At 44.8% G+C, this 14,256-nt stretch overlaps 1 long non-coding RNA gene across 1 annotated transcript; it reads right to left on the bottom strand.

Annotated features, from left to right (window-relative positions):
• Nucleotides 1-736: 736 nt before the first annotated feature.
• LOC117522657 lies at nt 737-13,765 on the bottom strand. The gene is made up of 3 exons (XR_004564278.1): nt 13,658-13,765; nt 9,553-9,555; nt 737-750 (listed from the first exon to the last, which is right to left on the bottom strand). It is a non-coding gene; the product is annotated as an uncharacterized LOC117522657 (long non-coding RNA).
• Nucleotides 13,766-14,256: the final 491 nt, after the last annotated feature.

The raw sequence follows: 14,256 nt of genomic DNA, 5'->3' as shown, positions 1-14,256 counted from the left end.
ATAATAAAAGTTAGTGGTTAGCGGTAACTTCCGCTAATTTTTAATTTTTAATTTTTAATTTTTTTTTTTTTTTTACCAGTTTAGCATTATAAAAGTTAATGTTTCAGTTAGTGGATTAATGGTTATCAAAGCAGGTGATGAGAGACCCTGCAAGGCTTATGATGAATGTGGATGTGGAATTCAATAGCTTAGCAGGATAATTAGTGCAGAAAATCCACTATGGTGATAGTGCAGTTTGTGTGGCATGGAAGGCAATTCATCCAGTTGAGACTGTGGCCTGCTTCCGCAGACGTGTCCATAAAAATCATAGAGGGATATGCTTTGCAAACTTAATACCCATGACTACATTGGATGACTATGAAATTGAGGATGGCCTGCTGGCTGTTCCAGCAATATCAAATATTTTGTGTCTGCTACCTACAACCCGTGTGGAATGTCTCAAACCTAAACCTACTTCCAGGCATCTTATATATGCTACTTTGGAACCACCCCTAAATCCAAACAGTCCAACTATCAACCCCACTGAGGTCCTTATTCTGGGTCTCATTAACAGAAGATCACTGTCCTCTAAATCATTGTTGATTAATGATCTAATTATGGATCATCACTCAGATATGATTGGGTTATGTGAAACCTGGCTTAAACCTACTGCTGTCCTCCCCTTAAATGAGGTCTGCCCACCCGCGTACACATTTATTCATGTCCCTTGTGATGCGAAGCAAGGCGGGGGTGTTGCGCTTATTTATAAATCTAGATGTAGCTTATTAGCTGTTGGGGTTCCCAAATATAGGTCGTTTGAACATCTGATTCTCCGCTCTGCCCACGATGCTACATATTGCCAAGGTCAGAAGAATAAAAATCATTTGTATTATTTTGTCACTGTATATATCCCCCCTGGCCCATACTCTGAATTCTTAATTGAATTTAGTGATTTTATCTCTACCTTATCAACTGGTGCAGATAACATTGTGATTATTGGTGACTAAATAAGCCTTCTGATCCCCTCTGCAAATCATTTATGGAAATTATGGATGTATTAGGATTTCAGAAATGCATTCAGGATTTGACACACATTAGTGGAAATATCCTGGATTTGCTTCTAGCATGTGGTATTGCTGTCACAAATATTGACATCATGCCTCTTACATCAGTGGTCTCTGATCTCTCACTTATTAGCTTTACAGTTTCGCTGCCGTGTTTAGTAGAACAACAACCTTATTTATCATTGTGGTGACACAACAACTTCTCAACTACGACTGAATTCGAAGCTAGACTGCCTGTTATCTTAGCTTCACATTTGGAAAATTTCCAGTCAGTAGACAGTCTTGTGGATAGTTTAAACTCAGCACTCAAAACTACACTCAACATGATTGTGCCACCTATATTAAGCCCCCCCCCCCCCCCCCCAAAAAAAAACACAGTCACCTTGGTTCAGTGATTACTTGCGTGACCTTAAACATAAGGCTAGAAGTCAAGAACGAAAATGGTGTTGTTATGTGTCGGACGCAGTCGGAGAACCGACCAGTGTTTGAAGGACCCAGCATAAAATAAGCAGAGCACGGTTCAAAGGATAACAGAATTTAATGACATAACAGTGAGTGCTTAATAACAAATAAGTGCGCGGTCTGGCGAGGTGGAACAACGGTGCGCTCCCAGCAGCACAAACGGTCCGGAGCCAGAACAGTTCGGACCCAAGGACCCCGCCGACACCCCCCAGGTGGCCGCGACAAACCGAGTCTCAGGAAGAAGAAACCATCATGTGAGTCCACCACTCCACACACAGAGAGACCACTCAAAGGTGTACATAAACAGCAAACACTTCCTGGCTTAATCACCAATCAGCTTCCCACCCTGCAGGCATGGAACACCCAGTCCAATTCTCCACTGCAGTGGAAGCTGATTAAACGACTAACATAACAGCTCAATATAATAAGGTGTGAGGGACACCACATCTACTGACTGTACCCATGTTAGTCACAAAACCTAAAGTACCTCAGGAAGTGTGCTGACGAGCGTGAGACCTCACCCCCTCCTCTTTCACAGACCATGGCATCAAACCTGGTACGGTCTCTGCATCCATGATGATGAGATGGTTCTCTAGACGTCGATCTCACCCGTCTGGTCACAAGGTCGAGTCTCTGGCCAATACACACTGTGTACTCCAGACTTAAATGCAACCATACCCCAATCCATAAAGATGCACCACAGCTGTAAGTCCTGATGAGCTGCACATGACCAGCCTCAGGTGATCAGGGTGAGGTCCTAATAACTCAGCCACACAGCCACTCAGTCCTGAACGCATGCCACCTGGAAGGAAAAACAAAAGACAGAAAACAGAGGACAGAAACAAAAGCCAGCCAGGCACCCCAGCCACAACAGGTGTAGTTCAGAATTAGAAGTATTCCAGTTTGTGTGGTGAGATGCTATGTTAGACTATAAGCATGCGCTACTGGCTACAAAGCGGACCTATTACTCTGATTTAATCAACAAAACAGACATAACTCAAAGTTCTTGTTTGAGAAAGTGGCAACACTTATTCATGGACAACCACCTGTAAGTCGTTCTCCTTTTATAGCACAAGATTTCTTGGATTATTTCAAGATGAAAATAGAAGACATTAGGGTAAACAAATCCCAGCATCCCTTAACCCAGCCACTACACCTTACTATTGAGGTAGGCGCCATCACTGAGGTATTACCTAGATTTATAGAATTTAATAGTACCTCAATAGGCGTGCTGACAAAACTCGTAACATCTACAAAAAGCACAATCTGCTTATTTGATCCTATACCAACAGAACTGTTTAAGGACCTGTGGTCCACTCTTGGGCCGACTGTGCTGGAAAATATAATCTCTCATTAACCTCTGAATCTATTCCTAAATGTTTCAAATCTGCAGTGATTAAACCATTACTTAAGAAATTAATCTTGACCTTAATTATTGAAAAACTATAGGCCGATATCAAATTCTGGAAAAAGTGGTGTCACGGCAGCTCGTAGACTGTCTTACTGAGAATAATCTTTTTGAGCCACTGCAGTCTGCTTTTATAAAATATCATTCCGCAGAGATGGCTCTCACTAAAGTGGTCAATGATCTTCTATTTGCAATGGATTCAGAAACTGCTATGGTTATGGTGCTGTTAGATCTTAGTGCTGCTTTTGATACCGTGGATCATCATATTCTAGATGATAGGCTGGACAGTCATTTTGGAATTACTGGGAGTGCCCTTGCATGGTTGACTTCATAGTCGTTCTCACTGTGTGTTGTACAATAACACTATCATTTTTCTCTAAAATTCTGGAAAAAGTGGTGTCACGGCAGCTCGTAGGCTATCTTACTGAGAATAATCTCTTTGAGCCACTGCAGTCTGCTTTTATAAAATATCATTCCACAGAGATGGCTCTCACTAAAGTGGTCAATGATCTTCTATTTGCAATGGATTCAGAAACTGCTATGGTTCTGTTGCTGTTAGATCTCAGTGCTGCATTTGATACAGTGGATCATCATATTCTGCTTGATAGGCTGGAAAATCATTTTGGAATTACTGGGAGTGCCCTTGCATGGCTGGCGTCATACTTGACCAGTCGTTCTCACTGTTTTGTACAGTAACACTACCTCTAACCTTAGTGACATGAAATTTGGGATTCCACAGGGGTCTGTCTTAGGCCCCCTGCTTTTCTCCCTTTATATAGCACCCCTTGGGCACATATTGCTGCATTTTGGGATTACCTTTCACTGCTATGCAGATGATATTCAGTTATACATGCTGATAACTGCTGGTAATCTCATCCACATGAAATCCTTAGAAGATTGCCTCGCATCAGTGAAAAGCTGGATGTCTAGTAACGGCTGACTTTTAAACTCTGAACTGAAACTGAAACTGAAATAATGGTTCTTGGTCCAGTGAGACATCGGCATCAATTTGACCAGTTAACGCTGAGCCTCGGCTCGTGTATCATACATCACACTGATAAAGCGAGGAACCTTGGGGTAATATTTGATCCTACATTGTCCTTTGACCTCCACATTAGAGATATTATGAGGACTGCTTTCTTCCACCTGCGAAATATAGCGAACATTCGTCCCATCCTGTCTATGACTGATGCTGAGATGCTGATCCATATGTTTATCTCTTCTAGATTGGACTATTGCAGTGTTCTATTTTCTGGTTTACCGTAGTGCAGCATTAGGGCTCTCCAATTGGTTTAAAATATTGCTGCCAGACGTTTCACAGGAAGAAAGTTTGACCACATTTGATCACATTGCACCCATCCCTTCACTGGCTTCCTGTCTCTGTGAGATCAGATTTTAAGGTTCTGCTACTAGCCCATAAAATTGTTCATGGACTGGAACCTCCCTACTTAGCTGACCTACTTAAACCCTATGTCCCGGCCCGAGCTCTGCGTTCTCAGGGTGCACGACTACTTTGTGTCTCTCGGGTGAATAAAAGGTCTGTGGGTCACAGAGCTTTCTCTTGTCGTGCCCCTGTTCTCTGGAATGAACAGTGGCACAGTCAGATTCTGTGGAGACTTTCAAGTCCAGACTTAAGACGCACTTATTTTCCCTTCGTATTGGCTAGCATACTGGCATAGTATGTTACTATGCTTTTTACTCTTTTAAATTCATTTTAATAGTAAAAGGAGCGTGCCGCAGCCTCAACTTTAAAGTCAGGGTCTTTTAGTGAACCTTAGGGCTAGTGGCTGGCTATTACCTTAGTATTTTTTCTGTTTTTCTTGTTACTTAATGCTGATAAATTATACTGTATTTGTTGTCTTTCTGCTGCCTGATTCTGTTTTTTTCTCTCTGTTTGAGATGCGGTTCCGTCGAGAGATGGGAGTGGGTGTCTTTTTCTGCAAGCTTCCAGTCCTGTATACCAGCATGGACTTCCAAAATTTCATGTATATTTGATTGTCAGTTGTGTCTGTAGCATGGCCCAAGCAGATGGTCACCCCTTTGATTCTGGTCTGCTTGAGGTTTCTTCTTCAAATCATCAGAGGGAGTTTTCCTTACCACTGTTACCTGTGTTCTTGCTCTGGGGGTTGGTAAGGTTAGACCTTACTTGTGTGAAGCGCCTTGAGGCAACTTTGTTGTGATTTGGCACTATATAAATGAAATAAATTGAAATTGATACACCAAGACACTCCCCCCACACACCCAGAGAAGCCCCACACATACACCCAGACACACACGTCACGCACACATACACCCAGACACACACATGCGTGCACACGCATGCACATGCATGCATGCATGCACACACAGACACACACATCGGGGTGAATGTGAGGCATTATTGTAAAGTGCTTTGAGCATCTGATACAGATGAAAAAGTGCTATATAAATGCAGTCCATTTACTGTTTACACACACACAATGCCTGCCTCCCCCACACACACATCCAGACACACACAATACCCCCCGCACATACACCCAGGCACACACAACCTCCCCCCACACACACAGCAGCCAGCCACATACACCCAGACACACACATATACAACCCCCAACACACGTGCACACACACACACAACCCCACACACACATACATCTATACACACACTGCCCTCACACACATACACCCAGAACCATCACACACACGAACACACATCAATCAATCAATCAATTTTATTTATATAGCGTCAAATCACAACAAACAGTTGCCCCAAGGCGCATTTATATTGTAAGGCAAGGCCATACAATAATTATGTAAAACCCCAACGGTCAAAACGACCCCCTGTGAGCAAGCACTTGGCGACAGTGGGAAGGAAAAACTCCCTTTTAACAGGAAGAAACCTCCAGCAGAACCAGTCTCAGGGAGGGGCAGTCTTCTGCTGGGACTGGTTGGGGGTGAGGGAGAGAACCAGGAAAAAGACATGCTGTGGAGGGGAGCAGAAATCAATCACTAATGATTAAATGCAGAGTGGTGCATACAGAGCAAAAAGAGAAAGAAACACTCAGTGTTTCACCTAGACACACACTACTCCCACTCTACTTCCCCCCCACACACATATAACTCCCCACACATATACACAGACACACACAAACCCCACACGCACTCACTCAGACACACCCAACACCCCACACACAGACACACACATAGTCCCCCCCACACTCAACCCCCACCCACACACACGCCCAGACACACACACATGCTCCCACACAAATGCACCCAGACACACACAAGTCCCACACACACAGCCCCAACAAACATACACCCACAAAGGACTGGTGTGCACTCGGCAGGTGAATCTCATCACTGACAACAATTCGATATGCACCTCGATACACTACCAGCGATATGATACATATAGCGATAAATTACAATACTGACGATACAATATGATACAATTCACCCATGTTCCTGATTCGATTTCATATGTATTTGATGGCGATTCAATTCCTCACAATGCCATACAATGCAATTTGGGATGGGTATTGATAAGATTTTGTCAATGCCATTGTCGAGTCCGCTTAACGATCCGATTCTTTGTTGATTCCCTTATCAATACCTCTTTTGAATTTTCTGTGTACTAAAAGTAGACTTTACAGGTTTTCTATGTCAACAACATTTTATTGAGTCTTATAATAAATAAATATGATATTGGTCACTGGATCTTTGATCTCTGGACATAAATAAAAATAAACAAAATGTAGTTTTTCAAAAGTATTTCCTTTCCGATATTAATGACACATAACTCCATAGACTCTTGCAGCGGCTGCTGCACGTCAGGATGTAATTCATAAAAAATGCATGATGTGGGTACGATGTTCGTCTGCATGGCCCTAGTCTGGTCCCTCATCCGGAGTAAGGCTGAACGGCAGTCCTCCACACTCGCTGGACACACCGTAGGTGTGCTTGGACCGATAGGACGGCCAGGTCAGGCAAACTTGAATGAATGGATAAACAAGTACTGCTAATTGGGCTGATGTGGAATGATGAGCCGTCCAGGAGGCCCTCCTCCAGGAGGCCCTCCTCCAGGAGGCCCTCCTCCAGGATCTGGATGACTTCTTTGTGCCTCCCAGAGAACCTTCTCAGTGTCCCAAGTGATGACTCCAATGACCAAACTGTCCTGCAGGATGCAATCAGGAAGTGGAGGCTGAGTGGATTGACAAAACTGGTGAGACAGTGTATCAGGTCTAGTGTTCTTTGAACTAGGTACATGATCAAAAAATTGAATCTACCAAAAAATAACGACCACCTGGCCTGTCTGGAATTTGTCTGTCTTTTGGCTGATTGGATGTAAGCCAGGATTTTATGGTCTGTCTAAATGATAAAAGGAATAGTGTACCTTCAAGCCAATGCCTCCAGTCCCTCACTGCCTCCTTAACCACCAGGAGGTCCCAGTTCCCCACATCATAGTTAAATGTAAATTCACTGCATTTATATAGCGCTTTTCCATCTGCATCAGTTGCTCATAGCGCTTTACAAATAATGCCTCACATTCACCCCGATGTGAGGGTACTCACAAAACACCAGGGGCAGCTAGGTGATTAAGGACCTTGCCCAAGGGCCCTTAGCGATTTTCCGGTCAGGCTGGGATTTGAACCGAGGATCTTTTGGTCTCAAGCCCAACGCTTAACTACTAGACCATCACTTCCCCATAGTTGTGCTCAACAGGAGTTTACAGGTAAGTAAGTGTGCAGTTGTTGGTCGCCCTCAGCCTGCTGCGACAGGATGGCCCCGATCCCAGTGTCAGAGGCATTGACTTTCACAATGAACTGGTGATTGGGTTGGATGAGAAAGATGTTTGGAAAGCATGTTCTGCCTGAGGGGACCAGTGGAATGGAGTTTTGGGAGATGTCAATTGGGTCACAGAGCTGGCAACCTGACTGAAATTCCTAATAAAGCGGCGGTAAAAGTTGGCAAAACCAAGGAACTGTTGTACCTGATTGATATGGGTTGGTGTGGGCCAGTCACTAACACCACACATTTTAGCAGGGTTGAGTTTGATTTGATTTGGCTGGAAAATGAACCCTAAGAATGATACAGAGTTTTGGTGGAATGCACACTTTTCTGCCTTAATTCAAAGGCGGTTCTCTAGAAGGCGGTTGAAAACTGCGGCAGATGTATTTGGTGGTGTTTTGGGAGTAAATCAAGATGTTGTTGAGGTAAACAAATGCAAACCTGTTGAGAAAATCTCTGAGTATGTCATTCAATAGGGCCTGAAAAGTGGAGTGAGTGTTGGTGAGGCCGAAAGGCATGACCAAATACTCAAAGTTGTTGGGGAAAGTGAGGAACACGGACCCACAACAGGGGGCGCAAATGAATGGACAATGAAGAAAGTCAAATAACAACGCTTTACTGTTGTGAACACGCACAACAAACACAACAGATCACAATTGTGGAAATAAAGCAATTCCAATGGTGTCGTATGGGCAGGCTCGACGATAGGAGACGTCTGTCCGAGTCGAACCGGAACCACCCGATTTCCTCTGCCACTGAACCCCGGGAATACTGGAGCCGCCAAGTCCCGAACTCCCAGGTGGCCACTGCCTCCGCTCGTCGGATCCGGTACTGCTGGCGAGGAACAGAGACAGTCAGATGTGGGTGCGGCTGCACCCAGCAACACGTAGGGTGGAAAAACCACCTCCACCTCTCGTCAGAAAAACACTGGTTAGTGCAGGAATGTGTGTACTTATCAATAAGGTCCAATACAGTCTCCTGCTGTTCCACTCGCTATCTGCGCAAAAGTAACAAGGTATTATGTCAAGAAGACAACACAATTGGCTGAGTATATTACCTCCTTGGTAGAGCGATATCTCGGCAATGAGGTGGAGATGCCGTCCAGCTGATATACCCCTCCGCTGATGGATGTCAGCTGTCTCAGTTGATAGGTGACGGCTGTCACCTTGGCTGCTCCTATGAGGCGGCAGCGCCCTCTGGTGCGTGGAGCCCGCACTCCAGGCAGGGCGCCCTCTGGTGGTGGTGGGCCAGCAGTACCTCCTCTTCAGCGGCCCACACAACAAAAGTGACCAAGAGGTGTGTTGAACGTGGTCTTCCACTCATCGCCTTTTTAATCCTGACTAAGTGATCAGCATTATGTAACTCCAATTTTGTAAAAATGGAAGTCCCATGTAATGAATCAAAGGTGGAATCAATTAAGGGGAGTTGGGTACTTATTACACACAGTGATGGTGTTTAAGCCTCGGAAGTCAATAAAGAGATGCAAAGTCCTGTCCTTCTTCCTAAAAAAGAAAAACCTGCCCCCAGAGGGGAGGATGAGGGGTGAATATGCCCTGTGGCCAGGGACTCTTCGATATACTGCACCATCAATTCTCTCTCCAGCCGTACGGTCTGTGAGGACGAAGCAAACGAGCACAATCCTTTTTAAAAACTAAATTATGATATTGTTCCAGGATGGATGACAAATCGATTCACTGGTGCGCATAGTGAATGGATGAACAGAGACACCTAAGGTGGCAGACTCTGCCTCACTAGGTGATTGTACCAGTGGGCCAAAGGCGGTGAAGATGAATAAACGTAAAACTGAATGGTTTTGCAGTGATTACCTGACTCCAGGAGAGTGACTGGAACTGTATGGCTGGTAATCACGTGCTGTCAAGTGCATTAACCAATATGGGGTGACGGAGTGCTACCCCACGGAATGTGTGCCTGAGTGACGAGACTACTGTCAAGTGAATTGGTGCCAGCCCTGGAGTCTATGAGTTCTTTTAAGAGAATATACTGGTGTTTGAACAGGATGTTGGCTGGGATTTTGGTGCGAGAGGAGTGATCACCTGTGAGGCATGTATGTCTCACCAGTAGCCGAGGATCTATTGGCGAGTGTTGGTTTTTGGCTGCACTGGGCAGTCATTGAGGATGTGGCCTGGGACACTACAATAAATACACTCCCCGACTTCTATTGTATGGTGCCATTCCTCTGGTGTCAATCGAGCCCTGCTGACCTGCATGGGCTCCTTGGCAGGGGGTGCTGGTACTCTGGGGAGTGCATTGCTGGTGGGGCTCGATAAAGAAGGAACAGGAACTCAACTTGGAGGGTTCTCCGCTATCTGTTCCTCAGTCGGTTGTCCATTTTGATTGCAAGGGAGACTAATTTATCAAGAGAATTGGGTTCATCCAGGACCGCCAGTTCGTCCTTGAGATTTTTGGCTAAACTGTTCATAAAGACGCAGCGTAGTGCCGCGTCTTCCAGTTGGGATGACGCGGCACTACATCGGTGGATCAAGCCACGACACTGAGGTTCTCCTGATGGAGCGATAACAGCCTCTTGAAGGTCGCTTGCCCCTGCATCGGATAATCAAAGACCATCCTGAATTCCTGAATGAATGTGGAATACGACGCTAAGACTGCTGACTGTCGTCCCCATAATGCCATGGCCCAGGCTCAGGCTTCCCCACAGAGCAAATGGATGAGCTAAGCTATTTTGTGTTGCTCTGAGGAATAGGCTGAGGGCTGCTGGAAGAACACCAAGGAACACTGCATTAAAGAGGCAGCACATGTTTCTACTGACAATGGAGTATGGCGTGGGATTACAAATCACGAGTTTGTGGCTAGCCTAGACTGAGATTAAGACAGCACAACACACACACACACACACACACACACACACACACACACACACACACACACACACACACACACACACACACACACACACACACACACACACACACACACACACACTCAGCCACCCAAAAAACCACACACATACACCCAGACACACAACCCGTTCTCTCTCTCTCTCTCTCTCTCACACACACACACAAAACCCCTGCACACATATGGAGTCACACCCAAACCCCAGACACATACAAACTCACACACACGCACGCACACACACACACACAAAACCCCTGCACACATATTGAGTCACACCCAAACCCCAGACACATACAAACCCAAACATACACACACACAACACACACACACACACACACACACACACACACACACACACACACACACACACACACACACACACACACACACACACACACACACACTTCCAGACATACAACCCCCCCACACACAATCCCCCTACACACACAACCCCACCCGCACACACAACCTCTCCACACAACCCCCTCACACTCACATAACTCCACCCACACATCTTGAGTTTTGGAAGTAGCGCTCGTCCCTGTGGAGTGCATAAAACGTTTTATGGCTGCCGTAGAAACCGCGAGCACAGTATGGCCACAGGACTTAAAGAGAGTGAAAAACAGAATGAAAACAGGATTTTTACATTTTTTTGTGGAAAATGTTCTGGTGCTGTGACTGAAGTTACTGATGGTGACAGTGGGGTGGAGTTTGGGATGGGGGCGGGGTTATAGTTCCTTACTCCGCCCCAGAGCCGCCTGTGCATGAGCCCAGACAACAGTTTGATTTTAATCAATCAATCAATCAATCAATTTTATTTATATAGCGCCAAATCACAACAAACAGTTGCCCCAAGGTGCTTTATATTGTAAGGCAAGGCCATACAATAATTACGTAAAAACCCCAACGTTCAAAACAACCCCCTGTGAGCAAGCACTTGGCGACAGTGGGAAGGAAAAACTCCCTTTTAACAGGAAGAAACCTCCAGCAGAACCAGGCTCAGGGAGGGGCAGTCTTCTGCTGGGACTGGTTGGGACTGAGGGAGAGAACCAGGAAAAAGTGTGGAGGGGAGCAGAGATCAATCACTAATGATTAAATGCAGAGTGGTGCATACAGAGCAAAAAGAGAAAGAAACACTCAGTGCATCATGGGAACCCCCCAGCAGTCTAAGTCTATAGCAGCATAACTAAGGGATGGTTCAGGGTCACCTGATCCAGCGCTAACTATAAGCTTTAGCAAAAAGTAAAGTTTTAAGCCTAATCTTAAAAGTAGAGAGGGTGTCTGTCTCCCTGATCTGAATTGGGAGCTGGTTCCACAGGAGAGGAGCCTGAAAGCTGAAGGCTCTGCCTCCATTCTACTCTTACAAACCCTAGGAACTACAAGTAAGCCTGCAGTCTGAGAGCGAAGCGCTCTATTGGGGTGATATGGTACTATGAGGTCCCTAAGATAAGATGGGACCTGATTATTCAAAACCTTATAAGTAAGAAGAAGAATTTTAAATTCTATTCTAGAATTAACAGGAAGCCAATGAAGAGAGGCCAATATGGGTGAGATATGCTCTCTCCTTCTAGTCCCCGTCAGTACTCTAGCTGCAGCATTTTGAATTAACTGAAGGCTTTTCAGGGAACTTTTAGGACAACCTGATAATAATGAATTACAATAGTCCAGCCTAGAGGAAATAAATGCATGAATTAGTTTTTCAGCATCACTCTGAGACAAGACCTTTCTAATTTTAGAGATATTGCGTAAATGCAAAAAGCAGTCCTACATATTTGTTTAATATGCGCTTTGAATGACATATCCTGATCAAAAATGACTCCAAGATTTCTCACAGTATTACTAGAAGTCAGGGTAATGCCATCCAGAGTAAGGATCTGGTTAGACACCATGTTTCTAAGATTTGTGGGGCCAAGTACAATAACTTCCGTTTTATCTGAGTGTAAAAGCAGGAAATTAGGTCATCCATGTCTTTATGTCTGTAAGACAATCCTGCAGTTTAGCTAATTGGTGTGTGTCCTCTGGCTTCATGGATAGATAAAGCTGGGTATCATCTGCGTAACAATTAAAATTTAAGCAATACCGTCTAATAATACTGCCTAAGGGAAGCATGTATAAAGTGAATAAAATTGGTCCTAGCACAGAACATTTTACTCCATAGAACCTACAGAGGATTCCGTGTGAACGGGTTAAACAAAAGTCGTGCTGTACATCCACATGCTTGCAAACAAAGCGCTTCTTATCTGATTCTGTTTTTATCTGCTTCATTACAGTCATACCTGAGGGAGGAATTAGGTCAGGTCACCTTTTCAGTTGGTGGAGATTCAAAGACGTTCGAGCATGACTGATGTTTGTCGTTATCACAATTTGAAACCAGTGAGGGCTTTTTTTCTTTCTTTTTTTTTTCCCCACGAGCTTTTGAAACCAATTTAAAACCTTCTCCATCTCAAAGACGCACGAGTGCTGCTGAAACGATAAGAATCACTGAATCGTCCCTGAAAAAAATAGATTTTTCTTCTTTGGATGTGTCCGTTCACAGCAAACAGTGAGACTGACGTCTCGCCTCGTGCACAGAATCCACAGACACACATTAAAATGAGAAGGTCACGTTAGGTCAGGCTGCAGCGTGATCCTCCTGTTAAGGTGCAATAAAACACAGCGGCACTCAGCCGCTAACAGGCCCCTCAAATATTTCGTGCTGCAAACGGCAATATGTCACCTCTGAGAGATGAAGACAAACTTCTGTTGTGATGGAGGTCAGAGGTGCACATCAAAATACTGCAGGAAAACACCCAGCAAACTGGAGGAGCCCTCAGACAGCACACCTCTGCCAACACTCATCTGTGCATGTGTCTGTTGACAGTTTACTTTTATCTCATTTATGTGCTGAGAGAGGTATTCCTTTGATCCGGTCTTTAACATTATTAGAGCCTGATCTTTGTGCAAGATCAGCCATCAAAGATGACTGATCTTTGATCCTCACTAAGAGGGTTACTTTTCTGTTGCTGTTTGTTTATCTGTCAAAGGCCTCGATTTGTTTGATCCTGTAATTAGGATTGCTGATTAGTTCAACAATCAAGATCAAAGAGATCAAACCCACGATTAATGAGGTGGTGGTTGGAGGGGCCGTAGGTGCAGAATGGCAGCCACGCTTCCGTCAATTTGCCCGAGGGCAGCTGTGGCTACACTACTAGCTTACCACCACCAATGTGTGTGTATGTGTGAGTGAATGAATAATACAACTTGTAAAACACTTGGGTGTCTCTATAAGCGCTCTATAAATCCAAGTCATTATTATTATTATTATTATTATTATTATTATTATTATTAAAGGAATTTGGATCAGGCAATGATCTTTGAGCTGGATCTACAACAAATTTGGAACAACCCTTATTTGACCCAAGGCTTTCCAAACTGGAAAAGAGCAAGGACGCTTGGATATGACGGATACGTTGCATCCATCCATCCATCCATCCATCCATCCATCCATCCATCCATCCATCCATCCATCCATCCATCCATCCATCCATCCATCCATCCATCCATCCATCCATCCATCCATCCATTTTCTTCCACTTTATGCGGAGTCGGGTCGCGGGGGCAGCAGCTCAAGCAAAGCCGCCCAGACCTCCCGATCCACGCAAACCTCCCCCAGCTCCTCTGGGGGAACCCCAAGGCGTTCCCAAGCCAGCCGAGAGA

Source organism: Thalassophryne amazonica, chromosome 12 (assembly GCF_902500255.1).
Source record: "Thalassophryne amazonica chromosome 12, fThaAma1.1, whole genome shotgun sequence".
Lineage (NCBI taxonomy): Eukaryota > Metazoa > Chordata > Actinopteri > Batrachoidiformes > Batrachoididae > Thalassophryne > Thalassophryne amazonica.
The sequence above is the reverse complement of the archived record's forward strand: the minus strand, read 5'-3'. Positions and strand labels throughout refer to the sequence as shown.